The 15,393-nt window shown below is 38.4% G+C and overlaps 1 long non-coding RNA gene across 1 annotated transcript; it reads right to left on the bottom strand.

Annotated features, from left to right (window-relative positions):
- Positions 1 to 4,817: 4,817 nt before the first annotated feature.
- On the bottom strand, positions 4,818 to 15,088 carry LOC127623746 (uncharacterized). Its single transcript, XR_007968089.1, has 3 exons — positions 14,803 to 15,088; positions 14,546 to 14,631; positions 4,818 to 4,961 (listed from the first exon to the last, which is right to left on the bottom strand). It is a non-coding gene; the product is annotated as an uncharacterized LOC127623746 (long non-coding RNA).
- Between the last annotated feature and the right edge of the window lie 305 nt (positions 15,089 to 15,393).

Below are 15,393 nucleotides of genomic sequence, written 5' to 3'. Positions count from 1 at the left end.
ATTATGTTAATTAGCAACAGGACAGCAACATGATTGGTATAAAGACTCTGTGAAAGACTGCATGTGCAAATAGTTGAACAATTTAAGAATAATGTTTCTCAACGTAAAATTGCAAAGAATTTTGGGATTTCATCATCTACAGTACATAATATCATCAAAAGATTCAGAGAATCTAGAGAAATCGTCTAGGTTCCGGATGTAACCTCCTTTCCCTGATGGAGGGAACGAGACGTTGTGTTGAAGAAGCGACACTAGGGGTCTCTCTTGAGAGCCTTTTGCATCTCTGATCTATGAGAAATGGCCAATGAGAAATTGGCAGACAGAATTTGCATGTCCCGCCCCCGGACATACGGGTATAAAGGGAGGGAAATGCATCTGTTTCATTCAGGATTTTTCTGAGGAGCTGACAAGGAGGTTCGGCCGCAACAGTTGGCTCGGTTCAGCGGCATGGCCGGGAGGACACAACGTCTCATTCCCTCCATCAGGGAATGGAGGTAACATCCATAACCTAGACGTGGGTCTGTCACTCACATTCGACAACTCTTGACATCAGCATTATCCTTGGTGATCATGATTTTAAGCTCCATTACACTGCCTAGCACCATCTAGTGATCTGCGCATGTGTCAAGCTCTAGGAAGTGTAATCAAGCTTGAACATGATCATGCCAAGAGACTGCAATGGCAACATACACAGTGAAATTTTTTTTATACTGTAGTTAGGTCTGTTCTCACACAAAACCATTTAGATTGCTTCAGAACACATGGATTTAACCACTGGATTCGTATGGATTATTTTATGCTGCCTTTAAGTGCTTTTTGGAGCTTCAAAGTTTTGGTCACCATTCACTTGCATTGTATGGACCTACAGAGCTGAGATTTTCTTCTAAAAATCTTTGTTTGCATTCCACAGAGGAGAGAAAGTCATGCACATCATGTCATGAGGGTGAGAGAATGATGAGATAATTTTATTTTATTCTTGGGTGAACTATTCCTTTAAGTTTTTAAGTCAGTCACTATCCACCACTATTGTAGTGATATGACTGCAATATTAATTAAAACATCTCACTTTCTCTTCTGCATAAGAAGGAAACTCACAAGTGCTTGGAACGACATGAGTTAAAGGGAAAGTTTACCCAAAAATGAAAATGATCTCATGATTTACTCACCTTCCTGGCATCCCAGATGTGCACGACTTACTTTTTTCTGAAGAACGGACATTATGATTTTTAGAAGAATATTTCAGTTATTTTGGTCCATACAATGCAAGTGAAGGGTGCCAAAATTTGGAAGCTCCAAAATCCACATAAAGGGAGCAGTCGTCTGGAGTATTTTTATGTTGCCCTTATGTGGATTTTGGAACTTCAAAATGTTGGCACCCATTCACTTGCATTATGTGGACCTACAGAGCTAAAATATTCTTCTAAAAATATTTGTTTGTGTTCTGCAGAAGAAAGAAAGCCCTACACATCTGAGATGCATGAGGGTGAGCAAATGAGAAATTTTTATTTTTGGGTGAACTAACCATTTAATTGGTTTGGCACACCAGTTGTAACGCAGGTGTGTGACATCAAGTAAGGGTGTAATTTAGGCCAAGCAGTTACTATTGGAGAGCTTTTACGTGAGATCTGACCCAGATACCTACGTCTCCATTTCACGTTCTTATCATTAACTCCTAAATGTTTGTGAGAATAATGAACTAATCTGCCCCACTTCCCTGTACATATGCACAGATGCACATGTGGCTGCATTTTATAGAATAAACATGTCACTTTTAACCTGTGATTTATCAGAAATACTGCCTTATCAAAGAAAGGGTGAGACAGTGCTAGTCAGAGTTTGAAACAGCAAAAATGTCATGAGAAAGTCAGCAAAGTGCTCTGTTATCTAAGCCTGTAATAAATGATAAATAGTGGGTTTGTTTTCTGCTTGCTTTGTGTACACATTATACAAGCTTATAGTCATATACAGGCAGAAAAGACCCAACCGTACCATGGCATAACTTTTTTGTTTGATTGTGGGTAGCAGTGGATATGGTGGTGAGAGGTTTGGAACCATGTTAGATCAGAACTCCAGACTGTGTTGCTTTTTGTTTTGACTGGCCATGCCTGATCAAATATTTTCACTAGAGATTACAGCTGTCAATCAAAAGAGTCAGACAATACCCCCAGAGGAACACATGGAGAAAATGTGAAATCCCATCTGTGAAGTGTTTCTTTGAGATTTAATATCCAGATGGAGTGCTTCTGCATATAACAGCGCTGTGGGTATAAAAACACAATAATCTGAAAGGCATGCTGATAGACACAAGACAGAGACAGCATTGGTTAAAATACATGGGTACTGGGGTGGATAAGAGCTTTGATCTAAGATAGTAAAGTATTTAGATTTATGGAAAGAAATTCTGTCAAAATGTTCATCTTTCCTTCCTTAGAGCATACATCCTATCAAGAATAGTTAGCTTTTGCTGCTATAGAACAATATATTTGTGAAAAGCACTATACAAATTAATTTCAGTTGAAATGAAAATGCTTTTCTTGGTTTATACATCTAACAGTACTCTAATAGTGCATCTAAAAAGACACACTGCCAACTTTATACAAAGTAATATTTTCCATATAATATTTTAATCTTTTGTTTTGGTTGTAATATGACACTTACTATGTACTATACCTGAGTCCTCAACGTGAAACAGAGAGGAATAATTAAAAAAAAAATGCTTTGATATAAAAACTACTGTAGAAAACCAAATTTGATCCAGCTGAGGTGCTCTCTGTGGCTGTTGCTGTCAGATTACATTAAACTGGGCTATAGAGAATAAAGTGGATTTAATTTTCTGTTTCCACTAGTCGCTCACTAAGACACATGGTCCAGGATCAGTTTCACGGGGCTAAATCCAATCAGGAAAATCAACAGCTTTTCATCACAGTGCCTTAATGGGAAAATGGGTGGATTTCCAAAGTGCCTGATGGGCTTGTTTTGTTAAGAAAGGAGGGGTTGTTCTCAGAGAAGAGTGGGATTAACTCATTAGAACTAGAGGAAGTGAGAGAGAGAGAGGGCCGCGGATAGTTAGTTCCCACATTCGAAACAAATTTGGCAAGCTGGGAGGTGTGCAGTATCAAGAGGTGTTATGGCTAAAGGTTACATCCTCCTGCTAATGGGATTTCATATACATTCACAGATGTATGGATACACACTCCCTCTCACACATATATGGAGCAAAGTTTTGACACCACTGCACATGTGGAAAGGGTATTGCTGGTGTTTTTGTTAAAGTTGAGTGATATATGGTGTTGTAACATAGAAGTCCTCTTTGTCTCAGTGTAGGCCCAAGCACAGTCTGGGAAAGTGGATTGTCTGAACACATAAACTATATCAGTGGTTCTCAAAAAACAGGTCATTGGTCTGACCAACAGGTAAAAACTAGGCAAAATTAATGTTAACTAACCATGTAATAGTGCTTAGATAAAATAGCAAAATAAATATCTTTATCAACAAAGGGAGGAAAAATATAATAGATAACTTCAAATCAATATATATTTTTTCTTACATCATGGCATCATACTTTTGTATGCCCTCAAAAAAGATGGTAAGCACTCAAGTCTTGAACCTTTGTCTTTTTGTGCTATTTTCAAATGCTTTTTTGCTTAAAATCAAAGTTTGTAATGGTGTGATTCACCTTGGAGCTGGTTGGTTTGGTTCATGGCTTAAAACTCTTTAAGAGGGATTTTATGAAATCCCGATGAATATATTATGGGTAAAATTCATCCGTTACCAAGATGGCTGAAAAACTGCCAAGTCAAGTCATTTTTATAGCACTTTTCACAACAGACGTCATTCTCTTTCTAACATTCATTTGGTATCAATACAGCTAAAATGAACTTTAAGGAAGTCTGTTGACAATGCCTTGAGAACTATTTATCCTTCTTTGAGCCTAAATAGATTGGCAATCAGATTACCCAAAATATTCAACTAATACACCAGCATTTTGACCAAAAGTCTGGAGATGTTATTGTAGTTGCATTTCCTTGCGTTGTGTTTCCTTGTGTTGCTTGGTTCTTTGCGTTTCAAGAAAGTTTGTTCCATCGATGTCTTGAACTGTGTTATAAGCTTTCATAGTTATTGTCTGGATGGCTGATAAAGGGGGCTTTGAAGTGAGGTCTTCTGCAAGGGAGACTCGTGACTCCTGTTGGGTGGATGAACTGTAGAGCAGAGAGCGAGAGGCTTCCTCCTGAGTTTTCCTAGGATTCTACATGTGACATATGATTAGGAAGAAGCAAGAGAGCCGAAGAGTGGAGACCAAGCGACAGTTCCATGAGCGCATTGCAAGAGATAAGATACAGAAGAGAGCAAGTTTTTCCTTGGAAGGGAAGTTTTGAACTGAAATTGGCCGCACTCCGAGGGTGTCCTGAGCCAATCAGAAGTGATTTTTCAGAGTTGATTTACAATCCTTTGTTTAGAGGATTCTTGGGACTTCCCGCTCAAAAATAGTGCATGTTTAATCATGAACTTTTATATCTTGAAAACGGTGCAAGAGACATGACATTCGTTGTCATCAACATTCTCTAAGCAAACAAGCAAGCATATACATACTTAATATGACATACGTGTATTATACATGTATGTAACAAACATGAAAATCCCTGATTACAAATCATTACACATATTTTAAAAGGTACATCAGGCTCTAATCATTAATTTGTCAGTTATAACAGTGAACAAAGTTCATAGAGTCATTTTCAGAATTATCTAGCAAGGCTAGGTATTGTGTACATGGTGGGTTTAAATATATTCTGTACATTTTAGAGGGTTGGCCCTGGTGGATACTAAGGGACTGGAAGACTTCCTCCAGCTGCAACGACTCGATGACAGCATATCCTTCTTCCTCTAATCCTGGGTTTTGACACCAGTGTAACAAGTTCGTGGAATGAGGAAGCAGGAGATGGTCCGTCCCCTGTCTCTCACTGCGAACAAAGAAACAGCAATTACCAGCAATTCATCCCAGGTGAAAACCCTTACCGCTTCCTCTCTCCCCAGAGGAATGCTCGACCACGCCCTTGCCTCCACAAATAAATGCAGAAAAATAATCCATTTCAATATTTGATTTGAAGGACAATTTTGATCAGTTTTGTATGTTAAACTCATTTTGGCACTGTGTACTTTCACCATTTGATGTCCTACTGTATGTAAAATATAGGTCCTGAAGCAAAACGTATTGAAAACTGCTGCACTGCATGAACACATACTGCAGTGAGCGAGAATGAGTGTCCAGAAATGATACATTTCCTGAACTGATCTTTATATTGTCCCGTCTGTGTAAAATGTATGAACGTTTATTGCTCTGTGTGTATCGCCTTCCCACTGGTGTGAAACAAGTAGACCCCTTTTGTGCATTGACCACAAAAGAGTGAGTGCTCAACGAGACCAAAAATTCAAGAGACAAAAGCCAGAGAATGTGTAAATGTCATACACGAAAGAGCGGAGCATTGGTTAGTGGTATGGAGGAGTACGGCTTTCCGAGTGCAACGTACACACACTTACACACATGCAGCCACACTCTGCTTTGTGGTTGCACATGCGTCACCTTTTTGCTCTTCTGCATCGTTTTGAAGGTATCTATAAACTGCAGACTGATACTTCACTTAAATGCAAATTCTTAAACACAAAGAACAGTAGTACAACACAATAAATAATTTACTAATTCAAAACACATCCGTGGTTAATGCACACGTGTACTTTGCACTAGTTAAGGAGATAGTAAACAAAAGTAAGTACAGTATCAAAGTATACACTCTAAATTGGAGTTACACATTGTTCTGCAATGCTATTCTACAAAGCCATCCATATAGGCATCAATTGCTGTAGCAGAAATGCATAAATTGTATTTCTACTTTACTTAAATAATATTAATACATAGAGTTCAAGGGCCTTTGTTTGAAACCTGCTTAGTCTTGACTGACATAAAATGAAGCTTATATATGCAAAATGAAAAGTTTATTGGCATTGAAATATTCTTAATTGATTGTTTTTCTTTATATATATTGATACGGCTGTCAATTTAATGCATTAATTCAGTGGGATTAATTATATAAAAAATAACATGTAAAAAAAAAGTGCAATGAATCAAGCTACTTTAATAAGGAATCTTTCTACCAATAGAGCTATTCAAGATTGAAGTGCCACCTCTGTGTTTTTTCGAGTCTCAGTCAGCAGTGGACAGAAACCAGAGCTCCAGCTGTACGGCAACATGCAGCTGAACAAACAACAAACTGACAGTTGATCAAAGACAACTAGACGGAGAAGAATGCAGACTGCAGAGGTCGTTTTTATAAAGTTTCAAACTACTGTACATTTTAAGTGACACAGCATCATAAAAGTGTGGCCTATAGGACTAAACAAAGCCTTATTTTAATTATTATTATACTGTATATTGAATTTGGGTATTCAGTGTATGGGTAGTCAGTGTATTCAATGTATACAGTTTACAAGAACTATATAGTACTGCATACAGCCACAGGAACTGAAGAATTAGCATCTTGATATGCTATCTCATCTTTCTAGGGATAAAGACAACACCTTCTCTCGCTAAACTCAGTCTATCATAATTTGTACAAGCTAGCCAATTGGCAAAATCATAAGATATCATACAAGTGGGATTTAATAAAAACATACAACTTTAATTCTATTAAGGATGATGTAATTGGTGAATGGCAATTGCTCACTTTATGATAGAATTCGAGATGTGCAAAACTTGTAAAAATTTAGTTTCCATATTTGGTTTGTTAAATATTGATTAGTTTTCAGCAAAAGGTCATAGATTCACACAAGATTGACAATATTACCTATTTGCTTATGTATCAAAACATGTCTAATAACTGGCCCTAGCTGCCTAGTTTTAGCACTGGATGCTCAGACACTGCAAAAAATCAGAAGTTGGCCAGCGGTGTTCTTTAAAGTTCCTGTTAGGCAGAAAGAAAAGGTCACTCAAAAACCAAACCCTCAAGGACTCTGTCTGAAACTCTTGTCTGGGTTAATAGCCACAAAGCCACACGTGGGGAAAAAAGTACAACGGGCCATTTCTCAGGAAATGTAATTATTTTTGCAAATAGGGTAATACATTTTATTTATTTTTTTAAACCCCATTGGCAAATAGATTTTCCTAGCAAGAAAGAAAGCTAGCGACAGCAATAGATAGAGATAACAAAGTACTAGGGGAAAAAACACAAAAGATGAATGTTTCAAGAGAGAAAGAATGGTCCCGTCATATGTAGGAAGATAAACCCTCAACAGAGAAGACGTCGACCACCAAGTTGTGGTAGGAGAAAAGAGCACCATGGGCGAGAACTGTGAGTAGTCTTTCTGGGAATCCCTCACAGCCTCCTACAGAACCGCAAGAGTGGGGCAAACCTGTGTTGGTCTGGAACGAGGGGAATCCAAAACTACATATGGTGTTAAAGTTTATAGGTCAATCCTAAATGCCACTCTTCTGTGACTCTTCATTCAGTAAGATTTTATGAAAGAGTAGTTAATGTGAAAATAAAGCTAATGTGAACCCCAACCATTGGTTTTTTGGTTCCTCAAAAAGTCCATGTTTTAGGCAGTACTTTCCTGCAAAGGTAAGACACCTGACTGAACTCAGGTGTCTGAGGTGTTGATTTCATACACAGGACAATGAAACAGGAGAACAGCAGGGGAACTTAACAGCTTTTTAATGATTTAATTTAGTTATTTTGAGAAAATTACCTTTAAAAGCAGTGAAATCAATATATTTGTTTATATTTATTTCCCTATAAATGATTTCCCACTTAAAATAACTTTAAGATGTTTGAAGGGACCAAAAGTGCCTTTCATATTTATCTGTCGCTGGCACTTATTTGTCTTCCTAAGCAAATAATATGATGGTGATTTTTTACTTTACACTGACACCAACTACTGTATTGTACTGTACTATATAGATAAAGTTTTTATAAAATGGATATCACCAAAAATGATACTGTAATTAATTTACTCACCATTATGCGATCTCAATATTGCATGACTTTCTTTCTTTTGCGGAATACAAACAAACATATTTTGAAGTATGTATGATGTGTTTTTGTGTATATAATGCAAGTCAATGGGGTCCAAAACTTTGAAGCTCCAAAAAGGACATAAAGACAGTATAAAAGTAATCCATACGACTCAACTGGTTTAATCCATGTCTTCAGAAGGGATTAATCAGTTTGGGTAAGAAACAGACTAAACTTTAAATCCTTGTAGAATAAATAGGGGGTCAAGGTTTGTCCAGTTAGGTTTGTCCAGTTAGTTTATGCCAAGGAGCTCTGGAAAGAGCTATCCATTTGCATTTGTTACAAAAAACTATTACAAATACAAATCTACAATTATTACACGGCTCTCTGGAATACTCAATTCTGATTGGCCAATGGCACCATCCAGCGGTCAGATATTGCTCTGTATCAACTGCACATCTGGGGATTAAGACGTATCAGACCGCTCATCCGGGTTCTGCGAGCCATCTCTTTTGCTTCTCGGCTCACTATGCAATCTCTACAAGTAAGCTAATAAAATTATTTCAACTCAAATCAATGATTCATGTGCATTTATTTATTTATTTGACAAGTAGTCTTACAATACCCCCCCCAATCATGGCTTGATACCCCCCGAAGGACATCAAAACAAGATGTTGCTGGGGTGGAGGTCGTAGAATATACTTGTTATATGAAGCTTTAATTGTAAATATTTATATAGCTCTGCTTGAGTTTAAAATGCAATCGGGCCACCCCTAAAATGGGCCATACCGTTGACCTTACCTGAGCGGTTCAAGTGAATGCACAAAAAAAACCCCAGCTCATTCAAGGATGCGCATTCATTCTGTGCATGGACAGAGCGCAGCGAATGTAAGTGTCTAAAATGCTTGTGTACAGTTCATTTGAATGATAAAGTTTACCCTCATTATCTTAATGTTGGTGATTCAAATGTATGAAGAAAGTTGTCCTGAGAAGTTGTCCAAGAAGTCCTGATCATCCTGAAGGGTTTATTGTGCGATAACAACCGACAGACTGTATATTATCCCTTACTAATAATTAAATATTTGCAATTTAAAAAATTCATCAGAAAACCTTGCTACTATTGAATGGTCATCAATAGGGAAACATGCTTTTACAGGTTACATCATGTGCCAGCAGGGGCTAACTGCAGATGTTAATCAGCCAAACTTTAAGCCCCTGTGTTTTGCTGGTGTTTTGTCTTATTTGTCTTAATAAAACAGTAGTCTTGGACTTTATACTAACACCTATCAGCAAGGATGGCTAAAGTTTTTTGTTTATTAACATCAAAGTGCATGACTCTAATTGCAAGACACAGCTGGTCATGTGAGCAGGGCTTAAAATTAAAACCCACCAACCCGCCAAATGTGCATAGAAATTTGAAGTGAATCTTGCGTTCAGCGCCTTATAAACTCTTATAAAGCTTATAAATATGCTTCTCATAACTTATGGTGCTTAAACTCTAGGGAAAGCTCAGATGGAGCTTTTGACGTATAGGACTGGGAAAGGTCCGTTTGGAAGGCGTGTACCACAGAGAAGTGGTCATGGATCAGGTGGCTATTTAAAATATATCTTTTTGACAATGTATCAGTAAACATTGAAAATCTTCACCAGGCTTTCTCTCCACTATTACTATCTTTTTAGCCTGACAGAGAAAGATCATAGAGGACAAGGAAAAAATACACTGCATATTTGAGTTTGTCCGCCATTTTTTTATTTCAAAGCGCAACTAGTCCCGCCTCTCCAAGATTCCCATTGGTCAATGGACGCCTACACAGAGTTCGTTACAGCAAAATTGAAATGATCTCATCTTTTGGTTGCATGACGGAGCTTCACTATCAGAAACTCTTGCATTTTACCTCTGCATCCTTGTGACACACCATCCCTGCTGAAATCAATGAATTTGCAGCATTCTCTGATGCAGCGTTAACTGTAATTTTTAGGTACCCTCGCGCAAACCACCGCAGCGCACATCAGCATTCTCCAGCAAAGATAAGATCACCAGAGCTCTGGGACAGCACAGAGCAAAACGCATGATTCAGTTCGGCTTCACTCGATATTACACCGGCTGGCAGAGAACAAAAAACATATGTGACCCATTTGTATTCTACCAAGAATCTTCTGCTTTAAAGTGCTATATGGAGGAAGTCGAACCTCTAAAATGGCTAAACAGCCCTGACATTATAAACAGCACTGAGAAGGTAAAGAGACAACATTGTGCTGCATTAACATCAAATACAAGTTTTTTTTTAAATACAAATCATCCAAACTAAAATGATTTTACTGCAGTAATACTAACTGGTAACTGGTTTAGATGCATATTAAAATTATTAGGGTGAATCTATAAGACTTCACTTTTATAATTGATATTATTATGTCATCATTCACTCACCAAACCCTTAGGATTTTCTTTCTTCCATGACTGGAAAAAAGATTCAAGTATTTTGCTAAATGTGTTTAGGCTATTAGTTGTTTTATGACAAACACTATAATTTAGTTTTAAGAAAGACTATCTACATTAGCCTAACCACAGTATTTTGGAGCCACCCATGGTCTGACCTGTGGTTATGGCCTTATTATAACTATTCCACAGCTAAAAAATGGAAGAACAATAGTAAACTTTCATGAAGGCTAGTACAATGTAGAATGGTTAAAGGGGTTAAAAGGGGGTTAAACTCTGGATTTCCATGGACAAATTAACAAATTGTTGACGAAGTTTTCCTCCTGTTCTAGCTGGTCATGTTTGCCTTCAGATGCCAAAAGGTGACTAAACCATTAGGCCTGTGTCCTGCTGAACTCATATCATTCTTGTTCAAATAAAATGTCCTAACAAATGCATGTTATAGTCTCTAATTACTTTTATCACTATGTGTGGGGCGGGAGATTATGGCTAGTGAAAATGCTGAGTGGCTTGTGACTGAAGAATTCTACTAGCCATTGGCCAGCGAGCCAAAAAGCTAAAGTCAAGCCCTGCATGTGAGGTGACCAGCCTTATGTGGAACAAAACAGCTTTTTCAAGGCCACAGATATGACTGGAGCCCTTCATTTCGTTCAATTTCATGAAAAAAGTACTATTAATTTGTTTATGTGTAAACCTTTTCTAAGTGGAAAAATACATTTTGTTAATCTTTAATTGAAATACGCGAATACTTTAACTACCAAAAATCAGCTAACTCATAAAATCCAACGATGTAAGCAATCAGCATTTACACTTTTGAAATCTATGGGTTATTCTCAGCATTTGATGTCAACAAGTAAACAGACATGCTTGCAGCCCTTAAAGATGATAAGAATGCCGGTAAAGATGTTTACATGCATAGCAAAATTGCAGGTAATGAGCAAAAATCTTTGTGTGCTGATTGGTATTTGATTAAACCGTTTATGACATTTATACAATGTTAAGGTCATATTAAGGTGTTTACATGACATTGTCGGCTTATAAATCATAATCGATGTAAGAACGTGTATGTATACACACTCACTGTCACCATTCATTTGATGAGAGTGAATAATTTTGTTTGTTGAAGGGCCATAACCACCATAGACATTGAATATTCTGACAATTAGTCAAACATAATATGTTTTTCAATGGTTGATCCTTAAATCATTGCATAACAGCCTTACAGTCCTAAATATATGGTTAGTTACTTGCAAGTGATAGAGCTATAGAATATACAGGATATCTTAATCCATCTGCATTTTGGGGACTGTGACAGTGACTGAGTGCAATAATGAAGTGATACACCTCTCTCTCTCTCTCTTTCGCTGTTTTTATATCTGTATCGTATTGGACAGAGTCTCAGGCAGATGCCTTAATGTACACCTAGATGACAGGATAAACAGATGCCACACAAATAGAAATGAAGAGAGAGAAGGGGAGAGAGTAATATTAGTTAACTTCATGGTATTAATTCACCCTTGAAGTTATATTTTGCAATTTCTGTGCCTCTAGTGTCAAAAAAGTATAGCATAAACCAATCAGATCAGCCCTAAACATATTCCACTGGTTGAAACAATATGTCAGGCTGGTTGAAATGCTCAAAGAAATGGAACAATGTTTGAATGTGTCACAGAGCCACCAGGTGCCCACACAAAAACGTAGGTGCCATGAAATTCACCAGCCATCTCATCTCCAACCACCCACAACCCCCCATTTGTTAGCAGGGAAGGGGTGGGGGCGTGCTGAAGGGGATTTTGCCCAGGGTGCCATTCAAGCTAGAATCGCTACTGTTTCAGGAAAATCAAGCAACCAATGGATGACTTCTTATTGTTTCTGCATATTAAGCTGGGATAGAAGTATTTTAACATCAGCAAAATTACACACTTCATCTTTAATTACTCATACACTTAACTCATTGTGGCAGGCCGGAGGGCAGAGGGCGGTGCCGGGTCGTGATTATACACACCTGGTCCCTTATCAGTGTATAGCAGTCAATGGAAAAGAGGAGGCGAAAACCGGCTTGATTATATAAACCATATTTTAATGAGAAACTTAAAAGACAACAAACACACACATGATGGACATCTCTCTCTCCTGCACAATCCTCCGCAGTCGGCCTTTATCCCTCTCGGAGGCTTGATTAGCCTGATAAGGGACCGGGTGTGTATAATCATGACCCGGCCCCGCCCTCCGCCCTCCGCCCTGCCACACTCATGAACACACACACATGAAAATAATGAGTACTAGACACATGCCTGCCCAAAGATTCATCTGTTTTCTCAGGTGTATCACTCGGTTTCCTAGAAATAAGGGCCTTCAAAGAGTGGGGTCATTGGCTCCAGAACTTACTTATGGGTATAATTGTGTCCCCAAATTTCAGCTACCAAAGAAAATCCACACACATAAATCATACCACTTTGTTGAAACAATGTAATTATCTACTCTTCCCCTTTATTTTAATGTAAAGTCTAAATGTAAATACAGTATGTCTATTACATTAACTGTTAAAGAGGTACTGATTTACATCGCACATGCGACTGGCCGTCTTTCTACAATGTACCTCAGGGTCGTTTGTGAGCATATGGGGTCCAAAAGGAAATCCTGCTTGGAGGCCAATGTAATGATTACATACAAAATGACAATTTACAAGGAATTTGTGTACTTAAGTCCCCAGCTGCCTTTGATGCACCTAAATATTTCAATATGGCACCTAAAAAATAATGCAGACAAGACAAATTTGGTTGATTGAATCATCTTCTGTCTGTTGCAACTACCATCAGCAAGATCCGAAGATAGCATAGAGTCTGTGAGCTAATCTTGGCTAGCTACACTATGTCCAATGTCCACACCATAGTTATAGCATTCATTTCTTACTAGTCGTCGGGCTGCATTACTTATCCTCTTCCTTTTTCATTTTTCTGCTCCCAACTTGTGAGCTTTATGAAAACAAAAAACCCTATGAGTGTGAACATGCCTGTCACATCTAGCTACAACTCTGTCCTTGCAGTTACATTCTTCTGTCCCTCTGAGGCCACAAGGGGGCCCCCTATAACTGTTTTATTAAGCCACGACAGCTGCCTTAGTCTTACAGCTTTAGGTATATTTAAAAAAATGAAAACAAAGTAAAACAAAAAACAAAACAAAAACGGCCTTGCTTCACAGGGCCCCCAGGTGGCTCGCTACCGCTAATAGCTAGAAGCGTCCCTGATGTAAGCTTTTAGCGTTGTGAAGAGGTCAACTGGTGAGAAAGAGTTATGATGGAGGTCACATCAAATGCTAATTTACCACATGGCAAAAACTGGAGTGCTTCAAAAAGTAACCAAGACTTCATGGCCAAAACACATACACACACAAAGTGTGTTGGCTGTGATTACAACCCTGAAATAGAAAACAGCATCTCCATCTCACATTTCACTGTGGGCTGTCACACACACACACACACACACACACACACACACACACACACACACACACACACACACACACACACACACACACACACACACACACACACACACACACACACATCCTTATGATGACTCACCATAGACATAATGGTTTTTATCCTGTATGAACTGTAGATTCTATCCCCTAACCCCTAACTAAAATTGTAAAATGCAGATTTTTTTTGTGAGGGTTAGGTTTAGGGGAAGGGTTTTTAAAAAAACATAATTTAGTATGTTTTTTAAGCAATTATAATTATGGGGACACAAGAAATGTCTTCATAAACCACATTTATAGCATAATATCCTTGTAATTACCAGTTTGTAACCTAAAAAAACATAAACCCTCATGTCCTCATAAACCACACACACACACACACACACACACACACACACACACACACACATGCACGCACACACAAAGAGCTCTGCCAGGAGGTTGAGAACACTGCTCTGATCTTACTCCTGCAGAGAGAGGATGTGAGACAAAAGCAGACTTCCAAAATAACCCCATCATAAATAAGCATGTACATTTGGGTGAAAGGTGTGTGGTCACTCATGCGTGAAATGTTTGTGTGTTTGTGTGCTATAAAATACACTCAGGCCATTTTCAATCTGACCTGAAACTGTTTTCTTGAAGATTTCTCCTCTTGAACTCCTTTCTTTGTTGTTCTTTTCCCCCCAATGCAACAGGAGGAGTGTCCACCTGAAAATGTTGACAAACTGGGCTTGTTTAAAAAGTCTCTTTATTTGGTAAATTAGTGTGTAAGTATCTTTTTAAGTTTGTATTTTACAGCAATGCAACTATAAAAGATCACAGCTACTTTTCTGTTTTTATTGTAGTATAAAATGTGAAGAAAATGTGAGTGGTGCTTACCCTTGCAAAATTAGCCACAACAATGGAAGAGCGTTGCTAGGTGTTTTTTGAGGTGTTCTGAGTGGCTGTGAGCACATTGCTATGGCAGTTATGGGTGGTCACAAAGGCATTGCTAGTTGGCTACTGACTGGTCCAAGTCAATAGAGCCCAAGCCTATTCTTGTTATGGTTACCAATACGTGATGTCCAGTAGTTTGTCTGAAATGAAGACACCTATTTTCCTGTATTTTGGCGGCAAGATTCTCGAGGGGACCCCATCCCGTATTGAACAGCTCAAAATGCTTAAGTGTCCCTGTGGGGATAGGGGCGTGGTCTTGTGTCTGTCTGTGGGAGAGAGAGAGAGCGGTGAGGCTCGTCATCTGGGTTTTCATTATCTCTAACACCTGTTTCTTGTTATAGTGATGGCAGAGGGAGACCTGAAAAGCGCACAAATGTTTCAGAGCGGCAGAGAGAGACAGCAGAGTGTGTTGGCTGCATGTGCTTGTCATATTATAGAGTGAAATCTCAAGACTCGTTTGTGTGTGTTTGGCCACAAAGAGCCCTTTTTGTTCAAGTTTTGTGTGACGTTGAAGGAGTAAATAAAATACTCAAA

This window comes from Xyrauchen texanus, chromosome 30, assembly GCF_025860055.1.
Source record: "Xyrauchen texanus isolate HMW12.3.18 chromosome 30, RBS_HiC_50CHRs, whole genome shotgun sequence".
Classification (NCBI taxonomy): Eukaryota; Metazoa; Chordata; class Actinopteri; order Cypriniformes; family Catostomidae; genus Xyrauchen; species Xyrauchen texanus.
Note: the sequence above shows the minus strand (reverse complement) of the source record. Positions and strands in the feature narration are given on the sequence as shown.